We start from the raw sequence: 13,337 nt of genomic DNA, 5'->3' as shown, positions 1-13,337 counted from the left end.
ATTTGTTTAAAAATGAAAAAATAAATTTGAAAAAAATAATATTCGGATATATATGAACCGATAAAAGAGAACCCTTGGTAATTTAAGTATAAGTTTTACCTGTGTAACACTACAATAACTCAAACTTTAAAATACTACTTCAAGATTTACAAACAACTAATCTCACTAATAGCTGGTGATCAACTGATGTTTTTCCCGGCATTGTTGTAAGTCGATAACGGCACCTGTATTTATAGAAAGTATCTCGAAGAGCGACTTCAATAAAAAATATGTTTAATGTATGCGCAGAACATACTTGTAATTAGTACCTTAGTTTCTTCAAAATCGCAATATTAGCATAAATCATGATAAGGAGGTCAATGAACTCCAAACAGCAGCTTCATTCTTATTTCGTCTGGGGAACAAGGTTCAGACCTGTTTTCTACTGATTCAGACCTGTTTTTTAGCATAAACCTTACCCTTATACCTTATACCCTTATATTGTAGTGTTAGCAAAAATTCTAACCTAATATGCATGCTTGCTAGTAAACCTAATATGAACCTCTTTAGATCAGTGGTAGAGCACTGGTCTTGTATGGTTTTTCTTATACATGAAAGGTAGAGGGAGAGAGGAAATAAAACAAATCAGGACAAGTAAACATATATATTTAGCATATTAAAATATAATAAATGTAATATTATAACGTAATTGGTACAATTCTTGTAGATGTAGGTCCATTCTTCGTTGCGGAAAATCAATGAGGATTCGTAAATACATCATCCCACTTGTCTTGAATGTTCATCTTTTGAAACTGTTTAGCCATTTTACACTGGTTGTCGTAGTGTGTTATTTCGGATTTTAGTTGGTGATTTTTTTCAAGATGTTTATCTAATAATGGCCGGTGCATCAGGATAATTCCATCCGGCTATAGGTAAGTGCTTGGAATCCTCGTCGGAATAACACAAGTATCCGCGAACGGTGCTCACTAGACCAACTTCACGTATCCAGTCCTTTGGCGTTTATTTCGTATGTGGCTGACGAAAACATAAAGGCTACTGCGTTGTTTATGAACGATACACCTCCATTACCAACCTTTGTAATCTTCCCGCTGATATGTATCTGACCATCGTAAGTAGCATCGAAAACATCGGCTTGATTGATGATGATTTCAATGACGTCGTTGTTTCTGAAGGACTTTACGTATGGCTAATACGTTCGCCATTCCACCTTTTGTATGGATTCGTCCATTGAGGGACGGCGAAAAAGATCGAATGTTTGATGCGATGACATTATAACCCAGAGATTTTAGGAACAAGGTGTTCGTTAGAGACAGAGGCTTAGTGAATGCAACATTATCGTGAGATGCTCCTCGCGATACTGACGTGTATCTCGATAGCGGCTCCTTTATATGAACATTTCACTGAGAGTTGTCGAAAACTAGCATTATTCAAGTTTCTTAATCTCCAATCGAATGATGATTTCTTCACCTCTGAAATTAACGGATTCGAAATTCTGGTCCAACACGTCGATTGTAAGCGTGCTTATTTCAGTTATATTTATCAGTAGATAGATGAGGCGATTTGGTTCTTCGTCGATGGCAAATCCTGGGTCGACCCATACAGGAAACTTGTATATAGTATGTGATGGTCTATCGTTGTAGAAGGCTCCCGAAGTAATGTTACAATTCAGGTGGATGGTGTGTACTTTTATAATATCCACCGGTAAATCCGATTTGTGTAGGTTCTTGGATTCTAGGAATTTGTTTGAAAATCCCAACGTCCTACCGAAACTGTCTTCGGGTTCAAAGTCCACTGCGTATTTATCGCTGTATATTTCACAACTTAGAGTGTTATTATTAGGTTTTAGAGTAAATATCTGGTCAGCGTTGGGGTCTTTGTCGATCTTTAATTCCTTTCTAATATGATTTTCAATGTCCCGAATCTCGTATGACCCCTCGTCATATTTTTTAACGACTTCCTTGTTTTTGTTTTCGTTTTTTTTCGTTGCTCTCATACAAGTAAAACTTTTGATTGGCTTCGATGTTGGGTATGCTGTTGCACGAGAAAAAACAAAGAAGAGCCAAGCCGTAATTGAGTTGTGGATCCAAACGTATGATTGGATTAAAATTGAGTGTTAGCGTGGACGTATGACTCTTTAGCGTCACTATTGTAGACATGACTGACAAATTTCATCTGGTACCGTTGCTTTTATAGAGAAACTGTAGACATAGAGGACCGCAATTTATTTGATCATAATTTTGATAACGATCTACGTTATAGGTTATGTTCACCAGTTCTTTAGGTGGTTTCAAATGGCCGAAACTGTCAAAGGACTCTACAACATTACCTTTTTTCTTATAAGCTACCCAGTGAGTGCCTCTGTTCTTATTCAAGTCTAAATTTAAAATGACACTTTCTCGCAGCCGCGGACCTGTAGATGGTAAGGTGTCTCGCATGAAAACACCTCGAAAAAATGGAATTCGTAGTCGTTTGGCGTATCTAATCAGGTCCCCGTCAGACAGTGGTTTATTGGGTCGCTTTATTGGCAGTTTTTTTGTTTTTTCAAGAATAAACCGTAGCCATAAACCGTGTCGATTCTTTCTCAAATAGAAGCCGGATCCTTTAACCCCGATAGCTTCCATGGCTTCGTTGTGTCGACGCTCCCCCATAAGTTTTTTTGCTGCATTTTTAGCATCGACTACGGTCTTCGCAACAGCCCCCGCGCCCCCCACTAGCGATCCGAGGGCTCCGAGGGCACCTAGTATAGGCAATAGAAGAGGTAGGAAGCCTCCAGAGTGTTCTCCGGCGGGGAGCGGTATGATTCTTGGTATGCGAATATTTTTCTTACCACCAACCCTTTTAACTGCTATTCTTGCCGCTTTTAAAGCCGACAGAGCAGTTTTTCTCAATGAACTACTAGGCTGCTGTTTTTTTAAACTGTTTGCGATTTTTAATACAACGTCTCTGCGGAACGATGCGGGTTGACGACGTCGTCGTTGTCCACTCTTTTCACACCCATTCCGTGATTACGTTTCGCCTTCATGGCTGTAGTTACGAGCCAAGCGGCTGCTTTTTCTCCTAGTTTTGTGTGTTTAGATTTAATACGTTCCCAAGTTCTATTCTTCAACACCCAATCGGCTTTATGTCTAGCTTCTACAGATTTATTTTGAGCGTATGCTATATCGTGGTCATGGCAAGTAGAATCCAAAGGATTAATGCCCTCTTGGCCTTTGGCTAAGCGTTTGTCAAGTTTTGTTCCCAATGAAGAGAAAAAAACATAATTAAATTTATTATTAATATTATTTACTCTAGTGACCTGGTCCGCAAAATTGATATCCGCCAGGAATATGTAATTCAAATGGTAGTTTATCTATTAGCGAATTTAACACACCTTCACCGTATCGCAGCGGCATTAGAAATGATGTAAGCCGATAGAGACACTTGTATTTATAGGAAGTAGCTTGATGGACGACTTCAAACCTTAAAGGTAGTTCAACAAGAGCGGACGCTACCAATAGAAAACTTGGATTTTGATGAAAATCCTGCTATTGTAGGCAGACATGGTTCGTTGCTGCCGAATTCGTTTAGATGTATCGTATGTGGTCCCAGTGGTTGCGGGAAGACCAACGTAATATTATCACTTCTATTTCATCCGAATGGGGCTAAATTTGAAAACGTCTACGTCTACTCAAAGTCCCTATACCAGCCTAAATATCAGCTGTTGCGAGACGTCTTGAGTAAAGTGAAAGAAATTGGGTGCTTTCCATATGAGGCTAGTGACGAAATAATTAGTCCAACAGATGCTCGGTACAATTCCATATTCATATTCGACGATGTGGCGTGCGATAAACAGGAAAAGATACGTGAATACTACTCCATGTGTAGACACAAGAATATCGACGCGGCCTACCTATGTCAGACATATTCCAAGATACCGAAACAACTTATTCGAGATAATTGCAACTTAATAGTTCTTTTCAAGCAAGATGAAGTAAATCTGAAACATGTCTACGAGGAACACGTGTCCCCCGACATGACTTTCAATCAATTTAAGAACTGCTGCTCAGAATGTTGGGTCGATAAATATGGTCATTGTAAAGGATTTCAACCTACAAGATGGTCGATATCGTAAAGGATTCGATAAATATATAAGGATGTAACTAACGGACTCTATCATTAATCGCAATGAATCCAACGGCTGAAGACGTCATCGCTAAGACGGCGCGAAAGAAAAAAATCTACGAGCTCACAAAATCAATCAGGCGAAAGTACTTGGTTTTAAAGCTAGGTAAAGCAGAGGAAGATGAGGCGCTGCAAAAACTGTTTAAGCCCATTGCGGCGCCGTTAAAAGAAATAGCTAGCACATCACACAGGTTGAAGGAAAAAATTGACAAGTTTCCCATCATTAAAAAAGAGGAGAAAAAAGAAAAACCATCTGCATTCAACCAAACAGCCTTTTTACCGTTGGAACACGTTGCATCGTCGTCTAGAATTGATGTTAATGATGATGATGATGATAGAACATTTGAAGAAGAGCATGAAACTCGAATGGACGATATAACTCAGGAAGCTCTAGAAGAATATTTAGATCAATATCATGTCATATCTCAAAAGTACGTTACAGAGCATTGGGCTGATAGTGATGTAATTGATAAGAATTATGGACCAGTATACGATTCCTCAACGTCATCGTGGCTACTCGGTCGAAAACGGATCGATTTTGACATTCGTACCGGTGATATAGTAATCGATGACCAGCAATCCAAAGGAACACCGGGGTTGTACCAATTGATTTTCTATCATGACCCGTCTTTCAATCAAGAAGATAAAAAATCTTATAAAAATATTCTTCAAATGACTGGTGCTCACAAAGACGCAGTAGGACGCTTAAAAGGTTCGTTAAAGTATAGAGAAATTATTAGACCGCTATTTATTAAGACAACACAACGTAAAACTACTGGTAGAGGTTTATTGTCTCGTACCAACAAGTTAACTTACAATACAAAACCGATGGAATATATTTACTGGGATGATCCCAACGAACTTGTCGATCGTTTAAGGCTGCTGGTAGCATCAAAAAACGCTGGAAATACGTCACATGACAACGAAATTTCAGCAATTATAGAGGAGTTAAAGAAGGCTAGAATAATATCTTAAGTCGTCACATCGTCACGTAAAACTGGATGACCGTCACGGGATAGTAGAATAGTAAACTAGGATAGTAGGATAATAAACGGTATCCATGGATAACCGTCACGGGTATCCATGGATAACCGTCACGTGAAAACTGGATAACGGGTGTCCATGGATAACCGTCACGCGTTAACCGTCACTGGATAACCGGTTGTTAGCCGATTGGTAGCAGATTGGTAGCCGGTTGGTAGCCGGTTGGTAGCCGTTGTTAGCCGGCTGTTAGCCGTTGGTAGCCGGTTGTTAGCCGGTTGTTAGCCGGTTGTTAGCTGTTTGTTTTATGTCACGTTTAACTGAATATACAGCATACCTTATAGATATAGCTCATTTGATGTTTAGCATCCGACATGTTTAAATGTCAAATCTGTAGTTCTGCGTTTACCTGTCGCAGCAGCTTAAGTCGTCATACGAACAGGCATAAAGATAAAAAATTTGAGTGTAATTTATGCAACGACCGTTTTACAAGGAAAGATAGCTCGAACGTTCACATAACGACCGCTCACAAAGATAAACACTTGACATCATCATATGGAGAAAGCAGCGAAACAATTGCGAAAGACGAGAACAATACCTGCAATAGAAAATATACAGGGTGTTAGTAAATAAGTGCGACAAATTTCAGTGGGTGATTCTACATGAGAAAATAATGGCAGTTTGCTTATAAACGTATATCCGCAAATGATTCGTTTTCCGAGATACGGGGTGTCAGTTTTTCTTAAAAACTGACGATTTAATTTATTGTACTGAAACCGGACGAGATGTGCAAATGAAATTTGGTGGGTTTTAAAAGGTAGTTATTGCACATTTTTTGACACGCAATTAGGAATTTTATGTTCATCATTGGCGCGCGTACGGGTAATAATCTCAATTTTTGAATGAAAAAAATGGTACGCCACTGAGATATTACAAATTCCTCGTTCAATTTGTGACAGAAAATCTCTCTTGCCTTTTCTTCGTATGGGGCACCGTTTTGATGCAAAAAATTAAACATCTTAACGCGTATTTTTATTTCGAATTATAGTCGGCTGTGAGACAATAAGAAATATACCAGGAATATTTGCGCGAATACGACAATCAATGAGGCGAAGAGTTGAATCTTGTGTCACGTCTGAGGGAGGTCATTTTGAACATTTGTTGTAGCTTTGCGCCTTTTCAAAATTTTATTAGTGTTATTTTCTGTTATTGTTCTGGTTTAATGTTATTGTATTAGATAGTTCTTGATAAAGTATTAATAAAATAAAAAATACGCGTTAAGAACAAGACTTTATAAATCATTATGTACCTCATTCGTTTATAGACAGTGGTCTGTTGCTTAACAACAATGGTCGTTTTACGTTCCAATTTCATAATTTTAACTGCAGTACTACAAAATGTATTGTACGTACATGATATACACAACGTACACGAAATGTATGTGTGCTACAGAAATGTTAGCGAGAATGATACATGTCCACATACGTTAATTCAGATGAGACGTAATATAGTTAATGGTGGAAAGCTGAGGGTCTTCGGGGCGTCAATTCCGGAACATTCTAAATTCTACAAGTTGAGAATAACGTTTCAAAATAAGTCGATTGGAGATTTTGATACCTGGAGGTCATTACCTATTTTAAACTGCTCCGATTATGAAGATGTATACGCAGACGCACTCATCGTAGCGTCTGAAAATACGAAAACAGATTTGAATACAAATTCTGGACATATTTACTTTATAACAGTCGCTACAATTGTATTAGTACTGAAGAGTATTGCAAAAATCATTCAAAAGTATTATAGTTAATGTAGCCAAAACAGCATAAACTCCACATTTTTGCCACAGTCCTCCAGATTGACTGATATCAACAACATACGGTTCAGTAGCGCAGCTCCTTCAAGAATTACAACCCTACCACCTCCATTGTATAATATTCAAGTTGTTATCAGGAAACAAAGAGACTAAAAACACAACTTTTGTTTTGTAAATATAATCATTAGAGGTCCAATTATTCTTCAGTATATCATAGTCAAGTGTAGCAATAGGCTTTTAAAGAAAGCGTAATGTCTGGTAGGAAGCCAATCGAAGTAATGCCAAATTCCGTTCCTGAAGATGAATGCTGGGGACCGCCTGAAAAGGTTTGCCGAATATGTCGAAAGCGAGAACGAAACGTTATTTTTCTACCTTGCGCCCATGTGGAAGTCTGCTGGATTTGTGGAATGCATATAAAATTTTGTACTTTGTGTTATAAAAACCTTTCAGCAACAGTTCGAATATGATATTAAATAACTATCTCATATACATCATGTATTACACCTACCTTATGCCAATAAATAGATATAAATTTTTTTTTCTCGTTTCTTTTTCATATACCTATCGAGTCAGATTGGCCGAGTGGTTAAGGCGCCTTGTTTAAGCCTTGGTTCCCAAAAGGAGCGTGGGTTCGAATCCCACACCTGACAAAAATGTAATAAAAAAATAATAAAATGATAAAAATAAAAAATGATAAAAATGTAATTGCCTCCTGTGAGATTTGAACTCATGACCTCCGGTTTACAAGACCATTGCTCTACCAGTGAGCTAAAGAGGCTCATGCTAGGTTTACTAGCAAACCTCCATATTAGGCTAAAATTTTTGCTAACACTACAATTATAAAGAAAATAATATATCAGGTTACAGTTTATGCTAAAAAACAGGTCTGAACCAGTAGAAAACAGGTTAGAACCTGTAGAAAACAAGTCTGAACCAGTAGAAAACAGGTCTGAACCTGTAGAAACTTGACCTCGAATGATGCAATACCAGATAAGAATGACGCAATGCTGTTTGGAGGTCATTGACCTCCCCTTATCGTGATTGAATTTTGAATTTACCACCAACTGGCCATGTGACGTCACTTCCATGCCGCCATGACACTTCTTGTATGACGATATTTCCATGCCGCCATGATACTTCTTGTATGACGTCACTTCCATGCCGCCATGACACTTCTTGCATGCCAACACCCACGCATCTCTTGCACAACGACAATGCCCACAAGAAGCCGCTGAAGGAGCGATGGACACTGGCCATCGAATTCGTGACGTCATTTAGTGTGGCGCAGAAAATGTGGCGCAGAACCGGCCTATCCTATCTACTACGCACTGGCCAAAAAAATGCGGTGGAGCTCCGTCGTGCAAGAACCACATGTCTTAAATAAAGTGGAACTTCTTCAAGCTGTGGAAGCATTTTTACTTGGCCACCCAGAAGTCCGGATTTCAGTCTTCTTCATTTTTCTATTTGGAAGAATGTAGAGGTTCGTGTGAAGAGTTGTGGTAAAGAATACAAATCGCTGCCAACGAAGTCAAACGCAATTCCAATATGTTGTTTCAAACTCGAAGATCTCAGAAAACGTTGTGTAAAGTATGTAAATGTCAACGGTGGATTCTTCGAACACTGACTTTAAATTTAATTTGTTTTATTGTTAATTGTTGTAATAACACGAAGAAACATTTGGTTTGTTTCGCTTTTAATTTCTCGTATTATCAAAACATTGTGTTCGTTAAATCGATTTTTCTCGAAAACGGATCGAGATACCGAAATGAAAAATAATACACAATTAATGGAAAAATGATTGCTCTTTCATGTTTTGAATCAGGTTTCATGTTAGACACACAGGGTAAAAAGTTATTAAGTAAATTTTCGGTAAAATTGGTCGTAAGTCACGCCCTCTATGAGCAATGCTGAAATTACAACATGCATCTTATTCGTCGCCTAAAAAAATATAGTTTCACAAATTTTCAAGTTCCTAACCTACATATTTTCAGAATAATCGTAAAAAACGATTTAAAATTTTAACATTCAACACCCTGTATTTCCGAAACTATCAACTTTCGGATAAGGCATGTTTGCGCCAATGGCCACCATTTCACGTGTAGTATCTACAGTTTTCGATTTTCCCAGTGTTAATGAATCACTCTCTGTATATTGTTATGATTAGTGTGTGTGTGTAGTTTGCTTATATAAATATATTACATGTGTATGCTGCTGTATTGGTATGCTTTGGTTTAATTATTGTAAATTATACCCTGGCTAGCTGTAGACTCTTCCCAGTAGTGAGTTCTAATGAGGTTATAACTTTGTAGAAACACAAACAATATACCACACTAAACAAAAGATATTATTCAAAATTTAATTTATTTATTAATTTATATTTTTTGGCCAACAATAAATTATAATCGTAAAATGTTCGGGCACAATTTCGGAATATTTGGAATTGTCTTATTATGATAGCAATTTTGTAATACCTTGGGAACTTTTCAGAAAGTGGTATTCAAATTGACTCGTTATTGTGTACTGTTGGTTGCCTATACTTAAGCCGATAAAACTGATCTTAAAATTTCTTTCCTAATGTGTTACTTTGCCTACTTTTATACTTAAATATCTAAGTACCAAAATTTTTAATATGGCCACTTTTTATTATTGTTAATATAGTGAAATTAAAGTTGTCTACTATTTATTAGGTATGAAGAATTTTTATTAATTTCAAACTTATTTTCAGGTAAGACTACTTTAAATTGTATTATTATACCTATAGGTTTTTAATGACTTTTGAGATTGTATTTATTATTCTCTTTTGCTAGCTAGTTTTATCTTATAAGATTTCGTAATTCTTTGTGCACAAAGTCGAACTGCTTGCCTTCTTATATTAGGTCTGGATATCGTCTTGAAATCCTCGTTCTCCTGAATTTACTGGATAGCTGGAACCTGCTGCTTACTTTGGTGTGTCTGGAATATCGTCCTGGAATCTTCGTTTTTCTTGAATTTGTAAGATCTCTGGAACTGCTGCTTACTATTGAATATCCGGAATATCGTCCTGGTCTGTCCTGGATATCGTCTTGGAGTCCTTTGAAGAGACTGGACTTTAGATTCCTTTTGGCCCAACTTTGATTTTTCCTATACTGGAATACTAACTTTGATTGTCTTACTATATTTTCACTGTAATTATTACTATTTACATGGGTTTTTCACTCTTAATTTCTTTTCAACCACTTCTCTCTGACAAATCTTTCGTAACTAGTCAATAATTCCTTTTTTATTTCCTATTCTCTTGATTTTTGTATCCCTTGTTAAGATCTTTTCACATATATGCCTGTTCTTTTAAATTCCGTTTTCTATTTCCACTTCACTCCACTTCACTTTTATAATTTACAATTTTACAATCACATTCCAGTTTATTTACAAAAATTTTAACTTATATTTCAAAATATTCCTAATTCTATATTTTTATTTGAATTTCAGATGTAATATTTTCTGACTTGTGAATCCAACTTTATATCTGACATTTCACTGACATTATAATCCTATTGTTATATAAAATTTTAATTTGGACATTAATATTGCTTTATACCTATTTTACTTACTCATAATACTACTATTAAATAAAACTATGATATTTTAGCTTTCTTTTGCTATATGTCACTTGCTGTTACTAATTAATTTTTATTATGTTTTTCCGATAATATCTTGGCATGTACGCTATTTGACTAAAATTATAATGTTTTGTATACTTAAATCTTTGAAATTTATATTATATGATACGACTCTCCGATAATATTTCAACATACCCTATTTAATACTAACAATTTTTCTTTTTACTCATTTTTTTTAAGTTTTACAATAATTATTTCAACCTTCTCTCTTCAAATTGTCTTAATCAAGTAAAATTTGAATTTAAATTTCTAAATTCTATCAATACTTTTATTTCATCTCAATATATATATGCACAGTGCGTCCCAGAAGTAGCGCCAAAAATTCGTGTTTTATTTTGTGTTGCGTTTTCACAAAAACGCAACACAAAATAAAATGCAACACACGTCAATTATTAGTACATAGGAATTGTCATTTTGTCACGTTGCTTAAACCGTTTTTGTGCCATGTTTCATAAATCTATGACGTCATCGACACTTTTTTTAAATAGCACTACCTAATTTTTTTAGCATAAATGGATAGCCCTTTTAAAGGAAAATGCGTCGATATAGGGTTTGCCCTACTTTACTTTGACAGGTGCGAAAGAAAAGCCCACGATTGGAATGGACATGGTTTGAAATAACAACAAAATTAGGTATCACAAACTGATGCGAGAACGGTGCCCCAGCAAAAAATGTGTTTTGGTTGATTGTAGGTTCATGTTTTTATGTAGATTGGGTAGGTTTACCCGATTACTAGGTATTGTTTTGAAGACGACAGTTAGTGAATGCAATAGTGCCTCACAACGAATTCTAACCACTAGAAGGGGCTTTGTGTATTCTTATACATCTATATTAACTGTAGCAAACATCTAAACAGAGAACTACCTAATAAATAAAGATATATAGTGTCAAATGTAAACAATGAGACACAACGGCAGTGGCGTACTGTCAAAAAAGGCAAAATATTAAAATTTACAAAATTGAAAGGATTACTCATTTTATAAATAATTTTTACATATTGGTGATATAATGAGACGGTAAAAATTAAAGTAAAATTAATAAACTGTTTTTACTATACTCAAATTGATTTGTCATCAGTACTCATATCCAGTGAATCGTTTCCCATTCCACTCAACACTTTGCGTTATAGACGTTTCGTCAAATACCAAATTGCCCAAAATTTCACAGTTTGTTTCTCTTACTTTCATTTTAACAGCAGCCAATGATTCATTTGCAAATCCAGGTGTTCCATCTACAGATCTGTACCACTTAGAAATTGTTTTTGTATGTGACAAAGCCATGTTAAACTTCTTCTTGCATAATTATAAGCATCTGTTAAATAAAAGCTTAACGTTAAGGCAAACGACTTAAGCTCAGGTGAATACTTTTTACGAGATTGTCATTTTCTTGATCTTTGATAGATTTCACCTAACATTCCAGGTGCTGATTCCTAAAAATACATATTGTTTACAGACACAGAAAGAATAAGTATTTTTTAACTTACGTGAATGATACATTGAGCAGTTTCTGTTGTCATTTTTCTTTTTCACAAATTTCAGAAGAGAATTAAGGCTACAAATTCTGGCTTTTACACCACTCTTTGCCTGCTGCATACTTCGAATCTTTATTGTTTGCATTTTTATTTGTTCTTACAAATACTCCAATTTTTTCTTGCTCTTTTTGGACTATCCATGTCAGAAGTATGGCATTCTCCAAAATATCGTGGATAAGGCCTTTTCCTAAAAATGATGAATTATCTATTCCAGATGTATTTTATATAAACACTTACGGTAATGTTTATATAAAACAAAATGGTAATATATAAATAGGTAACAAGGTAGAATTTTCTTGGTATTTTTTAAAATGTACTGAATAAAAAATGTTAGATAGGTAAGCAGATAGCAAAATTATAGGGTATTAGTTATAGATACTATACAAAGGATATATAATCTGTTAATTATATTTTTATAACTTACTTCACATTTATAATTTTATTACGATTGGGTGAATCCATTCCTATTTCTGATGCAGTTAAAGTTGATGTTTTGGTGATGTGTCACCAAATTTCAAATATATTTCAGAAAGATCTGTAGCCTTATTTGTAGTAGATAACAAGCCTGATTGAACACTCAGTGTCGATGACGATGACCATGTGGATATATTTTCTGGTTTTTGTTGCGGCAAGTGCAATGACTGTTCCGTAGGAACGTCATTTTGAGAAATATTTTCCTTATTAGAACTGTCTGATCTATAAAAATTAAATAAAAAGGTAAAGAGGTACTAGGTAACTGTAAAGGCTTTTTACTTGTATATTTCAATCAATATAAAAGTTAGTTTACCTACTATAAGTAGAAGCTATTATTGGAATAGCAAGTACTTTATACCTGATGGCTTTGTCAGAAAATCATTAATCGCAAAATGATCAGAACAAACAAAAATGTTGTCGGTAATATTGACATCACCTAGGAAGAGCTTCCACAAGTTTCTCCGTTCCAGATTCTTAAGAAATCTAAAAATACAGGTATTACTCATAATATACTTATAATATTACTGAAACAGGAAAAAATAAGTTGAACAATTAAAAAATATATCTTTTTAATAATTTAGATAATGATTTAGTCAGTATTTTATGACTGCTAATTAAGTACTAAATGTAAAACACCCTTATGTAATTCCTCAAACGCCGCCCATGTTGCTTGTTTACTTACCTGTGAAAAGACCGTTGCTCGCCATTTTTAAATAAAACT

General features: G+C 35.5%; 1 non-coding gene across 1 annotated transcript; it reads right to left on the bottom strand.

Moving 5' to 3' along the window:
• Positions 1-7,661: 7,661 nt before the first annotated feature.
• Positions 7,662-7,733, bottom strand: Trnat-ugu. The gene has a single exon. It is a non-coding gene; the product is annotated as a tRNA-Thr (tRNA).
• Positions 7,734-13,337: the final 5,604 nt, after the last annotated feature.

This window comes from Anoplophora glabripennis, unplaced genomic scaffold (assembly GCF_000390285.2).
Source record: "Anoplophora glabripennis isolate ALB-LARVAE unplaced genomic scaffold, Agla_2.0 scaffold360, whole genome shotgun sequence".
Taxonomy (NCBI): domain Eukaryota; kingdom Metazoa; phylum Arthropoda; class Insecta; order Coleoptera; family Cerambycidae; genus Anoplophora; species Anoplophora glabripennis.
Note: the sequence above shows the minus strand (reverse complement) of the source record. Positions and strands in the feature narration are given on the sequence as shown.